A 13687-nucleotide genomic window follows, 5' to 3' on the forward strand; every position below is an offset into this window, starting at 1 on the left:
GTTCTATTTAGAAGATTACAAATATTTCCATGGACTATGGGGACCTTCGAAGTTTTATTGATTCGCGCGGGACTACGCAGCGCGCGGTCTTTCGGTGCGAAAAATCGCGTTCAGGCACGTCGATTTCTCCGCGTAAACTAATTGAACCCAGCGGTGCGTACGCGTTACGTTTGCTGCTTTTTATTACGCTCGTTCCTCTCCTCGGCGGAGAAATTAAAAGAGAATTTTGCGTAGGTTCGCTCGTGACGAACTCGTTGCCGCTACTGATAAAGTTTTATCGCACGAACATTATCAGAATACACGTATGATGTATTCGTTACGCAAAGAGAAAAATACGCGAGAACAGAGGAGAGTGACGTTGGTCAGACGTTTTCGCATCGGAGATTAAACCCCGGAACGTTTATGTCGCATCTTAATTGCATTAATTATCCTCTTCCTTTTTCCGCGTCGGGAATCTATCGGGCTCGAGGACGGAAGCGGACGGTAGTAGAAAATTCCTGACCGGCGAGAAGAAAAGTAGGCCGATAACTCTCGAGTAAGTTTCGTCCCCCGGTCTGCAAGTATTCAGCTGATTGCGATGGAACTATCGGGATCTGCCATAAGTAAATACTATGGGCGGTCTATAGAGCATGGCAGGGCCGGTTCTAGAAGTCGATGGAAAATTGCACTCGTGTTTGTACGCGCGCGTGTGTGTACGATAAATGCGCGCACACCGGAAACCGGCTCGTAGATGAAATGTCACGAGGATTTTTCGCGGGCAAAAAAGATAATGCACTGACAGATGCGCGTACGCGGCAGAAATCGTCGGCGTCGCGTTGCGTAACTCTCAGATAAGAATTAAATGCATTTTCCTCTGTACAGTTTTTGCTGCAGTCGGAATAAAAGTAAGTCGTCCGAGATTCCCTTAGTCATGTCCAATAGGCATCGCATTAAATTTTGAAATGTGTCGGTATTAATCGTACGTGATTCATCGGTTCGTGTCGTGGATTTGAATTTAAAAATATATCGGCTTACGTAAACTCGTGTCACCGACGCCGGCCGGCGATTTTCGTGGCACGAGCGTGTGTTTTAACGGCGGGCACGCGTGTGCAACGCGTGAAAATCGGAGCCGAATCGTGACTCAGGAGCGCGTGTAAAACGGCTCGAAGAAGGGAAGAGCAACCCGTTCAGATGACGTTTACTATCGCGATACGTATAGTATTATATCAGGGGTTGGAGAGCGGGGAGAGTTCGGTATCCATAGTAAGAGGAAAGGTGAGAGAAGTGGGGGCTGGCAGAGTGCGTGCGCGCTCGAGTTGAATGCGGCTGTCAGTGTCAGTTGGCTCGCCGCGGCGATTCGAGGTATCGTTCACGCGTAGACTCGGCTTTCTGTCCGACAGTTCTCCTTCGCGCTCCGTCGATTGACAGTAAATTCGTATCGTCCACCCCGAATTCAAACCATTGTGTGTTTACATCCGTGCCGCGAGGGCAAACGTTTAGTTACGTAGGGGTGCTTTAATACGAGGATCGGGAATCGATCAGGAGCAGGAACTGCGATTTTAATCCGTTTCCCTATTACTCGTTTCTCCCGTCTGCCCGTCAACGACGACGGGCAGCGTTTCTATCCCTCTTCTCGGTGATCCGAGCTACTCGTAAACACAGACCTGGTGACGATCCACAAGTGCGCGTGACCGGGTCGTAAGAAAACTCGAGTTCTCAGCTACCATTCGTGACGATTTTACTGTTGCGTATCGCGATATCGGTACGTCGTCGCCGGTCGTAAACTTCACGTGTCAGTGCCGGGCGACGGGGTCATATATGCAAGTAAATCGCAATCGCGACTGAGTGGACAGGAGAGACGAGTCCCTCGATATCAACGGATACATGTAACCGTGCATCGACGTCGGTGAGCATCAGTGAGGCGTACTGTGTCACCGCGTCCCCGACGACAAGCTCGGAGAGGCTCATTACAAGACGTAAGTATTAACCTGACGTTACCCGGCTCGGGCTGCCACCCGTATATGGCGACGCGCGTTCCAATACGGAATTCGCTCCATCGATCACCCGTGATCCATTTTCAAACGTGATTCGCGTTACCGCGTCGCACTAGTCTGCCTCGATCGGGGCAATTTACAGCGTGAACCAATGCGCTGCAGCGCTCGGGCGCAAGCGACGATTCTAGAAAACTGCGTAGTCGACCGCGCGCAGTTTCCATGCGCCGTAACCCGCGTCCCCTAAGAAATTTTCATACCGCGTCGACCGATTCTCCTCGCCTGGTTTTCGTATTCGAAACACGCGTCAAACTCGGGGCAACTAGCGAGTCTCGAAAACAATTTACACGCCCGTGAACGCGGATATACGAACCGACGCGCTCTTTCTAGAACGTGCGCTAGCGCGCAGCCGCGCGACCTTTCATAAGTCCTTTTCTCCCTTTCCCTGCACGCTATTTTTTCGCTCTTTTTATTGACGGTGTTTCCCCTCGTTTCGCTGAGAGCCTTGGCGACTGAAATCCGATGGTATCCCATCGATTCTGCCCGCGGACACGCCACGGCTTTTTCACGGTTTTATTTACGTCGGCCAGAGCCTGTCTTTCACTGCGGTTATTGCGAAACTCGTTCTCCTCGCCGAGTTAGATTACACGGCTTCCTCGCGTTGCGTCTTCTATGTACACTAGCATCGCGGAATTCATGACGCGACTACTGGCTTCCCGAGCGTTTATGATTTGTTTGAGGTTTCGCGTCGAGCGAATTTTCAGATTGACCAAGGTCAAGAACTCGCGCGCGCTCTTCTCAGACACCGGTGGGCGTAATTCGCTGACTAATCTACCTGTTAAACGTAATTATCGTATAAGTACATACGGAAACTTGGGAGATGCTCGCTGATTAGAATCTTGGTCGCGACGGCCAGACTATCGATTATTATCCTCTCGGATTTTATCGCATCCTGTTCTACGCTGGCAACATTGCACGCAATAATTTTGTATCATACACGAGCGTGCAATGTACATAATAATTCAGTTTCTGTTCTAAATAATAATAATTCAGCTGTTTCCAGGATTAATGGGTCGGTTATTAATACGTCACGAGTTTAATCTGTTAGTTATAAGTTATAAATTGTACTACATGAAACAGTAGTTGATCTCCACTTAAGTATAATTCGTGTAATGCACTGTTCTAAATAATTGGGCTGTTCCCCGGATTAATTCGTCGATTAATGGCATGTTACAAGTTTAATTGATCATTTATGAGAAATAAATTCAAACGAGAATAGTATTACTTGAGAAACTGCTCGATGCCCATTAAATTTCATGATGTAATTAATTATATTACTTTTATTTATGTCCACTTGTCGAATTATTTATCACTCGTTAATGCTCGATTCATGTACAGATTAATTATCAATAATTGACATGATTTCTGTTAACGAATTCCTCGTTATCTCGTCCGATCGAAATTGTAAAAGCAGACTGAAACTGAAATTTACCGTAAAGATTACTATAATTGTAGGTAGAAGTTCAAAATATCGCGTGTTATTATCGCATTGTTAAATACTCTTAGACCTACGTTATGTACAACACTACGGTTATCAATGATTAGAAAGACACGGTAAAACGAAATTTGCATGTTAGCTCGGTTTCGAATAACGTCATTCCACGTTCAGTTCCATCTGGCGAGAAACAACACGTAGGAATTCGCGTCGATTGTGCAACGTTCGTCATAGAATATCCGGCTCTTACGCATTGCGTTGGTGTTACGGAAATATTCGCGAATCGTAAAGTTCCTCGCGACAAATCGCATGGCGATTTTACGCGTTCCTACTTCGTGCTCGACTTCTCAGAATGATATAATGGAATTCCCTTGTGGACACTAAAAATATCTATGAAATTATTGCATATTTTCCAGGACGTGGAATTCATTTTGGATAACTATGCGCTTGCATATTTTACCGCCTCGTTTTTTTCTTTTTTTTTTACTTACGTTTTCTCCAGGATGTTTACGTACGATTTTCATTGCTTCCTCTCGCGAGTTCCGCGAACCAGCGAGTTCTATATTCGGCCTAACGTGAAAGTGTACGTACGTCCTTGGCGCAATAAACGCTACTTTCAGCTGGAACAAAGAGTGCCACGCAATAAAGCGTCGAGTGCTGCACTCGCTTCCCCGTTGGTCCACCGATACGTTTTTCATCAGCCACGCGGATGACAAATGTTTGTCGATCAAATAAAGGATACTTATTTATTCGATCGTTTAATGTAAACGTTTAGTCGTACGTAAATCTCAATTAATAGCTGAACAGCGCGCGAGATTGCAAATTTTCACTAAAGTTTTCCACGATTGCCGTGCGTCACTGTCGAGTATTACTAACTTTCGACAAGTAGACGCGATTATGCAACGCGAAATTGCCTCTAAATGGCGTCTTTATTCGCTTCTTTCTACATTTTACGTGGCGGCCGAGCGTTCCCGGGATCGTATTAAGTAATATGCACACGTCCTCCGTGCGGAACCCGGGTGCACAATGGGTAACGCGATAGACGGGCCGCGTCTCGTTTTTTAATCTTGACCACGCAGCTCGTCGCGCAGATAAGATTATTTAATTTGTGTCTGCCGTTCGATCGCGACGCGCTGCAGAATGTCAAGCGGACTCTCGTTAAGGCGTAACAACAGTCCATTTTTGCCACGAATAGTTTAATTACAGATTCATCTGATTGCATCTTCAATTATGACAGTAAAAAATTATTTGATATTTCAGGAAGATCAATTCTGCGATTATAAGAATTTTTTCTATGCCATTGCTGTTTTCTTTAGATTAATTTTTTCAAAGAATTCAATTGATTCGTCAGAAATCGATGGGCGTTAGTATAGTATATTATAACGATTACGAAATCCCGTTCACGACCCGGAGGCACGAATGCAACAGGCTGTTTTTGTACGTTAGCATAATCCCGGTGGCACACTTTTACGCCTTCGCCAGTCGTGAAATTAATCGCATTATTCTAGTTTTCGTATTTAATTCTCCTTCGGATTCATCCGTGATCGTCGTTGAAGGTTACAAGTCGCGATGCTTTATCCTAATCCAAGCATTCTCGATGGAAAACTCGATAATCGATTCTGTTGAATTTCTCAAAAGATGTTCTCTACACGGAGACCTGTTGCAGTAGCGTTTAACGTCGATCATAATTTAATTTTAATTCGGGGTCAAAATACACTTATTCAAATATTGGGTCTCGTAAAGCTCGTTGAACAGCGAACGAGCGAGTATCGGTAGTTAGAACGAATCAAGATAGAAGTGGTTACGTGACGCAGACACGATACGATGTGCACGTGCATCGAGAGCGTCCGAGAAGTAATCTCCGAGCCACTGAATTTTCCAATCACGCCTTTCACTCGTCGACACTTCCTCCTTTCTTCGTCTCGCATTTTTCACCAGATAACTCGCTCCATATATCGGCCAGCATTATCGTCCGACCGCCGGACTTATCGTTTCCGATTTTTCAAAAGCGTGGGATCAACGAGACGATGCACTGTTCCCTTTCTCTATTTCATTTTTTTCTCCCCCTTTCACTTCCTCCTTTCTTCTTCGCTTCGCTCTGGCTTTTCCCTTGCAATATTGATAATCATGCATTTGAGATTATTAGATAGTTTTCGATAAAAATGTTTGTTATTAACGAGAGCGATCAGGGATTAAACTTTTCCAGGTTCCGAACAGGAACCGAGTTCAGCTAGAGAATTTCACGGCCTTTCACTTGTCTTTTACCTCTTCCTTTCGTTGACTTTGTTGCTAGTTTATGCGAACGAACTTTCTTGCTCGAAGCGTGACGGGATTGGAATTCAAACTTACATCCGTGACGATCTCACCGTTCTTTACTCAACAGATTTTTATACTTGAAACTAAAGCAACAATATAATAAAACAAGCACAAGACTCAAGGATTATATCGTTTTTAAATATAATTATTGTTTAACCCCTTGAACGGAAATGACGAGTCCAGTTCGTCATAAACTTTCCTCTTTTTCAAGTGCTGACTGAAAATAAATTGTCGTTCAAGGGGTTAATTTTTATTACTTGAATTTGATCTGGAATCAGATTTATATTGCTGTAGTCGCGAAAGTCGGTTTTAGTTTACGCTTAGAAGTTAGTCTTGACAAAAAGGGTATCGAGTTCCTTGCTCCAGGTTTTTTGCGTTTGAAACTTTAACGCGATTCTTTTTGCCTTGGAACCGTGCATTCCCTGACACGCTGTTATCTGTTAAAAACAATTACATGCAATTACATCGGCTCTCGATATTACGTAAACCCAAAGAATATGGATTCATTGTTTTCAAGTTTTTTTTCATTTTCCCACGCTTTGTAGGAAAACAAGCGAAGTAACTAGTATACGATTCTTTATAAAAATTGCATACGTTTCATATTACACTGAAGAAAATCGAGATTGATCATCCTTCGAGTCTAACGCTACACGTTATTTTATATTTACAATAGTTTATTGTAGTAACACAGTTTTATATTGTAAATTTTAATTCATTATTTCATAGCTTTTCAACATTAATTCAGATGTTAATAAATTTAAGTATGGATTTTTTCTCAACGAATTAAAATTAGAAATTCACGTTCTTTTTTATTTTCGTTTACTTGACTCGCGAAGATTCACTGCCGCCGGACTGTCCGCCTGGTCTGCAGATTTTCACGGAGCCTCCATCATAAATCCTGTCGGTGTTAAAAACGCCAATTCGTATCCTTTTTGTCTAAATTCAATCCGTACATTTTTGCGTGTCCGTCTGCTGAACACGTACCCCATCGGTCACGTACGACAACGTATTTTTCAGATTCTTGCTTAACAACCGGTCACGTAAATCTACGTGTTTTTTCGCACAAGCTTTGCGAATGTTCTTATCATAGCTCCGCGGGCATTTCAATGGTGGTTGGGCAACCATGACAGTCGATTCGATGCGAAATGTGCTAAATATCAAATACTCTTTGACATTTTCACAACTCCTTTAAAGTGCAACAGAAACTTGTTGCATCTGACGTTAACCAATTCAGTTTCCACGTATTTTATTTTATATTTATTTTCTTAAAACTCGTTGCCTTCGTTGGTTTCTTTATACAATTAAATATATTTGACAGAAATTTCTTTTACAAAATTGTTAATAATAATTCTTCTTGAATCGAGAGATTTTTAATTGGAATTACATCATAAACGATGCACATGTCAGGTCGCTCCTCGAATTTCGATTCACGTGCCATTATAACTGTAATTACCGGCTCATTGTAGTAGCGTTCGCGCCTTTTAGATAGTCCCGCCTGAATCATTCATGTGTAGCGCACGTGATGCGTTGTTTGCGTTGCGCCCCGCACGATAACCGTGTGTCAAATCACGGGTCACTCGGAATTTTCATGCCGCTGCATTGAAAATCGCTGGAGGTGCTAGTTTATCTTCGAGACTTCCCAGATGAATTCCTCGGTAATTATTGTTTAGACTTCATCAATGAAGAATTACACAACACAATAAAAATAGACTTTGCGATATCCACTATGTGATACAGTTTTGTCATCGAAAAACAAATCCGGAAGCAGAGTTTTTGTATCACGTACCGGGTTTTAGAAAAATCCATGGTTTTCGGGAAAACTGAGGTATTATATGATTTCTTTATCGGAAAACTCTAAAATCCAATAGTGGATAAACGGATTTTCACGTAAATACAATAACACGTGTAAAATACTTGCTCTTTTTAACTTTAACTTTAATTTTAACAATTATTTACACAGCTGATTGAGAAATCAGATTTAAATCTTCTGGAAATTATTGGGAAATATCTATAAAATCGTGTCTTTCTCTCAGTTAGCTCTCTGAATAGATCTGAAGAAGAATACCAATATCTAAGTTAGTTAATTCGAAAATGAACTTCTTCACGGCCTTAGTTTCCATCCAGCACCCAAAACCATGCATTTTAAAAAAAACTAGTACGTGAAACTGGGACATTTTCTTTCTGGCATGAGAAGCTCTATAAAAATCAAGTATTGCATATTATAAAAAAATTGTATGCTGTACAATGTTATTTATCAAGATAATCTGTTGACTTCTCTATATTTGTCATTAGAAGATATCATTTTCTATTAAGTGATGTGTAAACTTTATCAATGAAAAATTGTCAGATGAAGATAGAAATAATTGATGCCTGTAGTTTATCAATCGTTGATAAAGATAAGAATAATTTATGCTCGGTCTTTATCAACGAAGAAATTAACGTAGAACGTAGGGAGCCATCCGCGAGTCGCTTCTGGTCGACGTCACGGGGAAAACAATGGCGATAGACGCGAACGAAACGGGTCACTCGCGCAAACGACTGGCGTGGGCGTAATGGGTTATGCGCTTCGCGAAAATACCGTGGCTGGTATCTGCGTTGTTGTGTAATGCTCCTATTACGATCGCGACACGGCTATTAAAGCGGCGCTCTGCGTTGCTGACTCGCGGATCTCTGCGATCGATCACTGGGACATAGTATAGGTATAAGACGCTCGAGGGAGCGTCCCGCTATCGATATTTAATCTCCGCCGATTTGTGGACGTCGTGTGGGAAATTTATGAGGTTACTCAACCGACTAACTTGGAAACGTATCCACTTTTTCTCGTTACTAGGTCATCTCTAAAACGCGAGTGCCTTTTAATTCTTAAAAAACGATTCGTTCGTTCTACTTTTTTTTTCGAAACTTCCATTTACCTTTTCCTGATTTCAATCATCGTTCTCGATTTGAATTATTTATGAAACGAGTTATATTTTCAAGAATATCTCATTGACCAAGGAATCTCTTCGTATGGAATAAAATTGGCGTGAAATGAAAACGCGAGCGAGTTCCATTAACCGCGTGCTCGAATTCTAGCTGCCGGCTTCGTACAGATAAACGATATCTCGGTAAACCGGATGTCCGGACACGAGCCCCGCCGAGACTCGTAGGAGTCGATGTCCGCCAGATTATTGGACGTCGGAGAATAGACGAATTCGCTATTTACGAGCAAAAGTTATTTATACCTGACGTTTTGACTGCAACGCTAATCGACTCTGATACGAAAAAGCAAATATTTACCTTGCTCCAAGCTGTGTTACGAACAATAATGATAAGTTAATCGGCTACTGACAAATAAAAAGCTTTCCTCTGACACTTTCTCAAGTCTCGATAGAAGTCGGAAGCTTAACAATCGAAACCATATTATAAAATAATTCAATTAAATATAATTCATTAACCCCTTGAACGGAAATGACGAGTCCAGTTCGTCATAAACTTTCCTCTTTTTCAAGTGCTGACTGAAAATAAATTGTCGTTCAAAGGGTTAATAACGCTCGTATCAATAATTGTCTAATGGTATGAATATTTTATTGACTGAGGTGGGAAGCGTGGGTTTTGCAAAATAATATTCTGCGAATGATTCGTTTCAAGGATACTTTTATACACGGTATTGCATAATAATGAGACTATAATTAATATTGCATTTTGTAGTAAAGACATCGAGAGATAATGTCAATTTTGTGTTATCGACAGTTCATGTTTATTTTATAGCAATTACAAGGTTTATTATTGGAAATAATCGCTATCATTACCAGTTGAGATACGTGTCTAACTGGTATAATAACGTCCGGGGGAATTAATTATTCTCTCATACGAACAGTGTTTACATCCAGGTTTCAAGGTATCAGCTGAACGGAAAGAAATTTCCCGCATCATAACGCATAATGATCTTCGAGCCGCAGGCGAATTTGAATAATCGTTCGGTAATGCAAATAACGTGAATTTAAAAAAAAAAAACAACTGTTTTAACAATTATTCACCGATACATTAATAATTAATAATTCCGTCGCATTTAATAATCGATATTAAATAAAACATACGAATATAAGCAGTGGATATGAAATTGATTTCTATGAAAATGATTTACATCTAATTAATTTCGATACACGTATTTTCGTGAGATTTCTCAGCTTGCCATTCGAGGGTTAACCTGTTGGAGGTCGGAGCGAGTAAAGGATACGGCCAGCTTAAGCCCACGTTCGCATTGTTGCAAAACGTGTCGCGCGCGCCTCCCTTGACATTAAAACGTGCGCGTTCCATCGCAAAAGCGTAATACACACACGCCCGTCCAATACCTACCATCGCCGGTCCCCCTCCAATTTTCCACGTTCCACAGTTTTCCATCCCATTCCCCTCGGCCTTACCGATTCCTAGGTATGGCTTTTCGTTTTTCCATCTCGTGCGTGTCGCGCGGATCCTGGGTCAAGTGCGGCCTGTTGCATCACGCGGTTCTCCCGACCCGCTTTTCACCTTGCCCCGCATTTTTCTTCACCGACTTTTCTTTCCACCGCCTGTCCGCATTCTTGGCGCGCGTTTCATTTTGAAACGTTCGCCGATATTCAAATAGGGCTTGAGAAACGAATCGCAATCGGGGAACGGTCGATATAGAATGTTTAATTAATTATGTCAGTTGCTAAGCAATAATTCTCTTCTATTCCTAAATTAAGTTTTACTAGCTTTGTAAAACTGTTCAACGTCTTGTTTCTGTTCTAAGATAGATGATGTACAATTAAGATTAGTAATATATAACTCATAAGAGTTGACGACTTCATTATGACAAAGCGAGAAGTAGTTTCAGCCTCCGTAAAACTCGACGTGCTTTAAAAACAATTTTACCTCTTCGGCGTATCGCCCTTCAAGGAGTAACGACGTCCCTCTGGGAAATCTTTCTTCTATTATTCAAATCAAGTTCCAAGACCTACGTTCATGTGTATCCCATTCTACAAACCGGGAACGTCGAAACGCGTATGCTCGCTTATCGACTCGTTACACGTGTGTCCCCCGCGATTCCGTACTTTTTCATTGTTTTCTCTACAGCCTATCTTTATTGCCTTGTTATGAACGGGTAACGTGTCGAGGAAATCCCCGAAGCGTAACATGGTTTCGTTTCGTTTTATTATCAGTGCAAATTGCATGTTGATTTCACTTTTCCTAAGTTTTCTACGGTTATCGGACTCCTATCACTCACGTTACGGTGAAGGTCAATTGCGCGATACATAAGTTCTCTTCCTCCATCACTATTACGTCTTTTTATTAATTTTTTCATTAACCCTTTTAGTACCGAACGACGATATATCGTCGTTTAAATTTTCAATAAATAATGAAACACAATTCGTAACGTTTTATTCTCCCTTTATTTCCGAATATGCTGCTTTTTATATTTTGTAAATATCACTTCTACTTTCGTTTTTACGAGCATTTTCGCAAATCTCTGCAAATTCGCCGATTCGGCCCGCTATTCTTCGCTTATTGTTAGCTACGTTCTTTTCGTCGGTACTAAAAGGGTTAAAAACTGAAATTAAAGTGACCATCTGACGTTCTATTGATTACTGCTTATAAATCTCGTATTCTCCAGTGTAACGTTCTGAAATATTTAATTCCTTATCAGCTCTATTCGTCAAAAAAAAAAAAAGGTAGATAAACTTTATCGATGAGTTATCGGGCGACAAGCAACGTTTCGTGGAATCGGCGTCGATATCCGAGTGAAAAAGTGCACATTTACGCGAGGCCGAATCGGAACACAATGGCCTCGTAATGACCGCTCGTAACCCGGCGATGACTTGCGAAACGAGTTTCAACGATTGCTTCGGAGATTAATTTCACCGGTGAAAAACGCGGCCTGACGTTGTGCTACGATACCATTGACGTGTCCGTGCGTCACATTGATGCTGTCATTATGTAAAAAGACTCCACGCGATATGGAACGCGTGAGATAATACCGCGACAATTATCGTACACGAATGGCGCGCAGGTGCAAGATTAGTAGCCGATGTTATAGCTTAACGAGCTGGCTTACGAGCCTGGAGATAATTTTGTCACCGTTTGGCCAGTTTCCAGCAGTCGAATTCAGCGTATCAAATCTCTTTCTTTCATTAAGTGTTGCTTCAGTACAGCAATTTTATTGAGAACGTGCAACGTCTTAGTAGACGAAAAGACTTTTAAACGATAGTTGAGTGCTTAAAATTGCTTAAATCATTAGAATTGCTATAAGTTCCATAGAGTATTTGCCATCCCGATGCGTCATAGAAACAGACCAGAGTTACTCTTAAGACAGTTGCACAAGTCATTCGCTGTTGATACACGTCGACCGGTTGCAAGAATGGAGAAACAATGTTAACAAGCAGAAATCCGCAATTTTGAGTTACACGGTTGCAACGGAATTTGTAGTTGAGCAACGAGCAAATTAGGATTCGAGCGTGAACAGCGTAGAGAACGAAGTGTAGCGTAGTGAATATTACGACGAAGCGAGACTTTTCTATCATAAATGTACTACAAAGGTTAATTCAACAAAAGGTATTGCAAGTTCAATTTTACCTGGAGCAAAGGTCGTGCACCTAAATATCGTGAATAACTGAGCAAAGGTCAATCCGTTGATTGTATTGCGAACGATTTGTGTTAGTCGAGAAATTAATTTCGATCCTGTTAAAACGAGCCTCGTCAATTATTCCGACGTGGAATCGCACCCTCGTCTATTTAAATCCCTCGCGACGGCTTTAGAATTCATTCGACGGATGACCAAGCGCGCCGTTGACCTTCGAAATCATAGAAAGTTACGGGCGAATTTTTCCGAATGGTGTCTCCTGGCACGGTGTCAAGTATACGCAGCGACAACGAGCACCGTAGGTAGGATTTAGAGCGTTCGGCTCGCGGCGAAGTGAGACGTACACGCGGCCGTGTCGTAGCAGCGTTCCACGCTCGAAACAGGTGACTGCCGTTTACGGCAGGAGCCGCATAATTAATCGACCGTCTAAATACGGTGCGCGAAGCGAAACACACTCTCCTCCGGTGCCCTCTCGGCTCGTTCGCCTCGGCCAGTTAAAGAGCCACGAATATCGAGTACCACCGCAGGAAAGACCTCGATCCGAGACCCTGTTGCACGCGTTCGAACTACTTTCTTCTGTTCTACGTACGGCCTGGCTGACACCAAAGAGCCTGCGTCGACCACGACTCGTCTCATTCCCCGTTTCATTTCGTTACCTTCGTCCTGAAATTATTTACCGACGAGCTAAACTCGACTAGGTGCAAGAGACTAATTTTATTATGCTAAAATGCAAGTTCGAGCGTAAATTTATCTGCCCCAGTTTTCTAATTGCTCGAAACAGAGTTCAACTAATTCGTCTATTAAAAAGCGATGCATTTTATAGTTTTATATTTCTATGCAGTTTTAAACTTCTACTTATTTCTTACGTGATAATACTCGTGTTTACAACTGATTCTATCGGGCTCCGAGGTTTTGTAAAGTGTTCGACTATACGAGAGTATCGACGGTGCTCGGTGCAGCTTAGTCCCCGGTGACATAACCGTAGTTCTAAGTAGATTTGACCTACTGACGTCAGTGGTACGCAGAATTCTGGAACTCATGCAAAGCACAGGCCATGTCCAATAAATATTAACTCAACGATAATCTTTCGTTCATTTCCCTCAATAAATAATTATCAGAGTTACTCAATTTTCAAACCATTCGCAGAAATGCATCGTGTTTTTTTGTCGAACGAGGAACTTTTCTTTTTGCCTCCAACCGTAGCTCTGAAAAATATTTGCGGTTTCGCCTTTTCTCTGACAGCTGCAATTTACGGAATTGCAGTTCGTGTCATCTAGGAGGACTGGGAATCAGAAAATGTGATACAAACGCGATATTAATTAATTAATT

At 42.0% G+C, this 13687-nt stretch overlaps 1 protein-coding gene across 1 annotated transcript in view; it reads left to right on the top strand.

The window, feature by feature from the left end:
- The first annotated feature begins 1305 nt into the window (after positions 1 to 1305).
- The window catches only part of LOC108632816 (terminal nucleotidyltransferase 5C), a 43023-nt gene continuing 30641 nt past the window's right edge, over positions 1306 to 13687 (top strand). Inside the window, exon 1 of the mRNA XM_026810751.1 lies at positions 1306 to 1955. The gene's annotated coding sequence lies outside the window, so the exon portion shown is untranslated. The remainder of the gene's footprint in view (positions 1956 to 13687) is intronic.

Source organism: Ceratina calcarata, unplaced genomic scaffold (genome assembly GCF_001652005.2).
Source record: "Ceratina calcarata isolate Rehan_Ccalc_2016 unplaced genomic scaffold, ASM165200v1 scaffold176.2, whole genome shotgun sequence".
In the NCBI taxonomy this organism is placed as follows: Eukaryota; Metazoa; Arthropoda; class Insecta; order Hymenoptera; family Apidae; genus Ceratina; species Ceratina calcarata.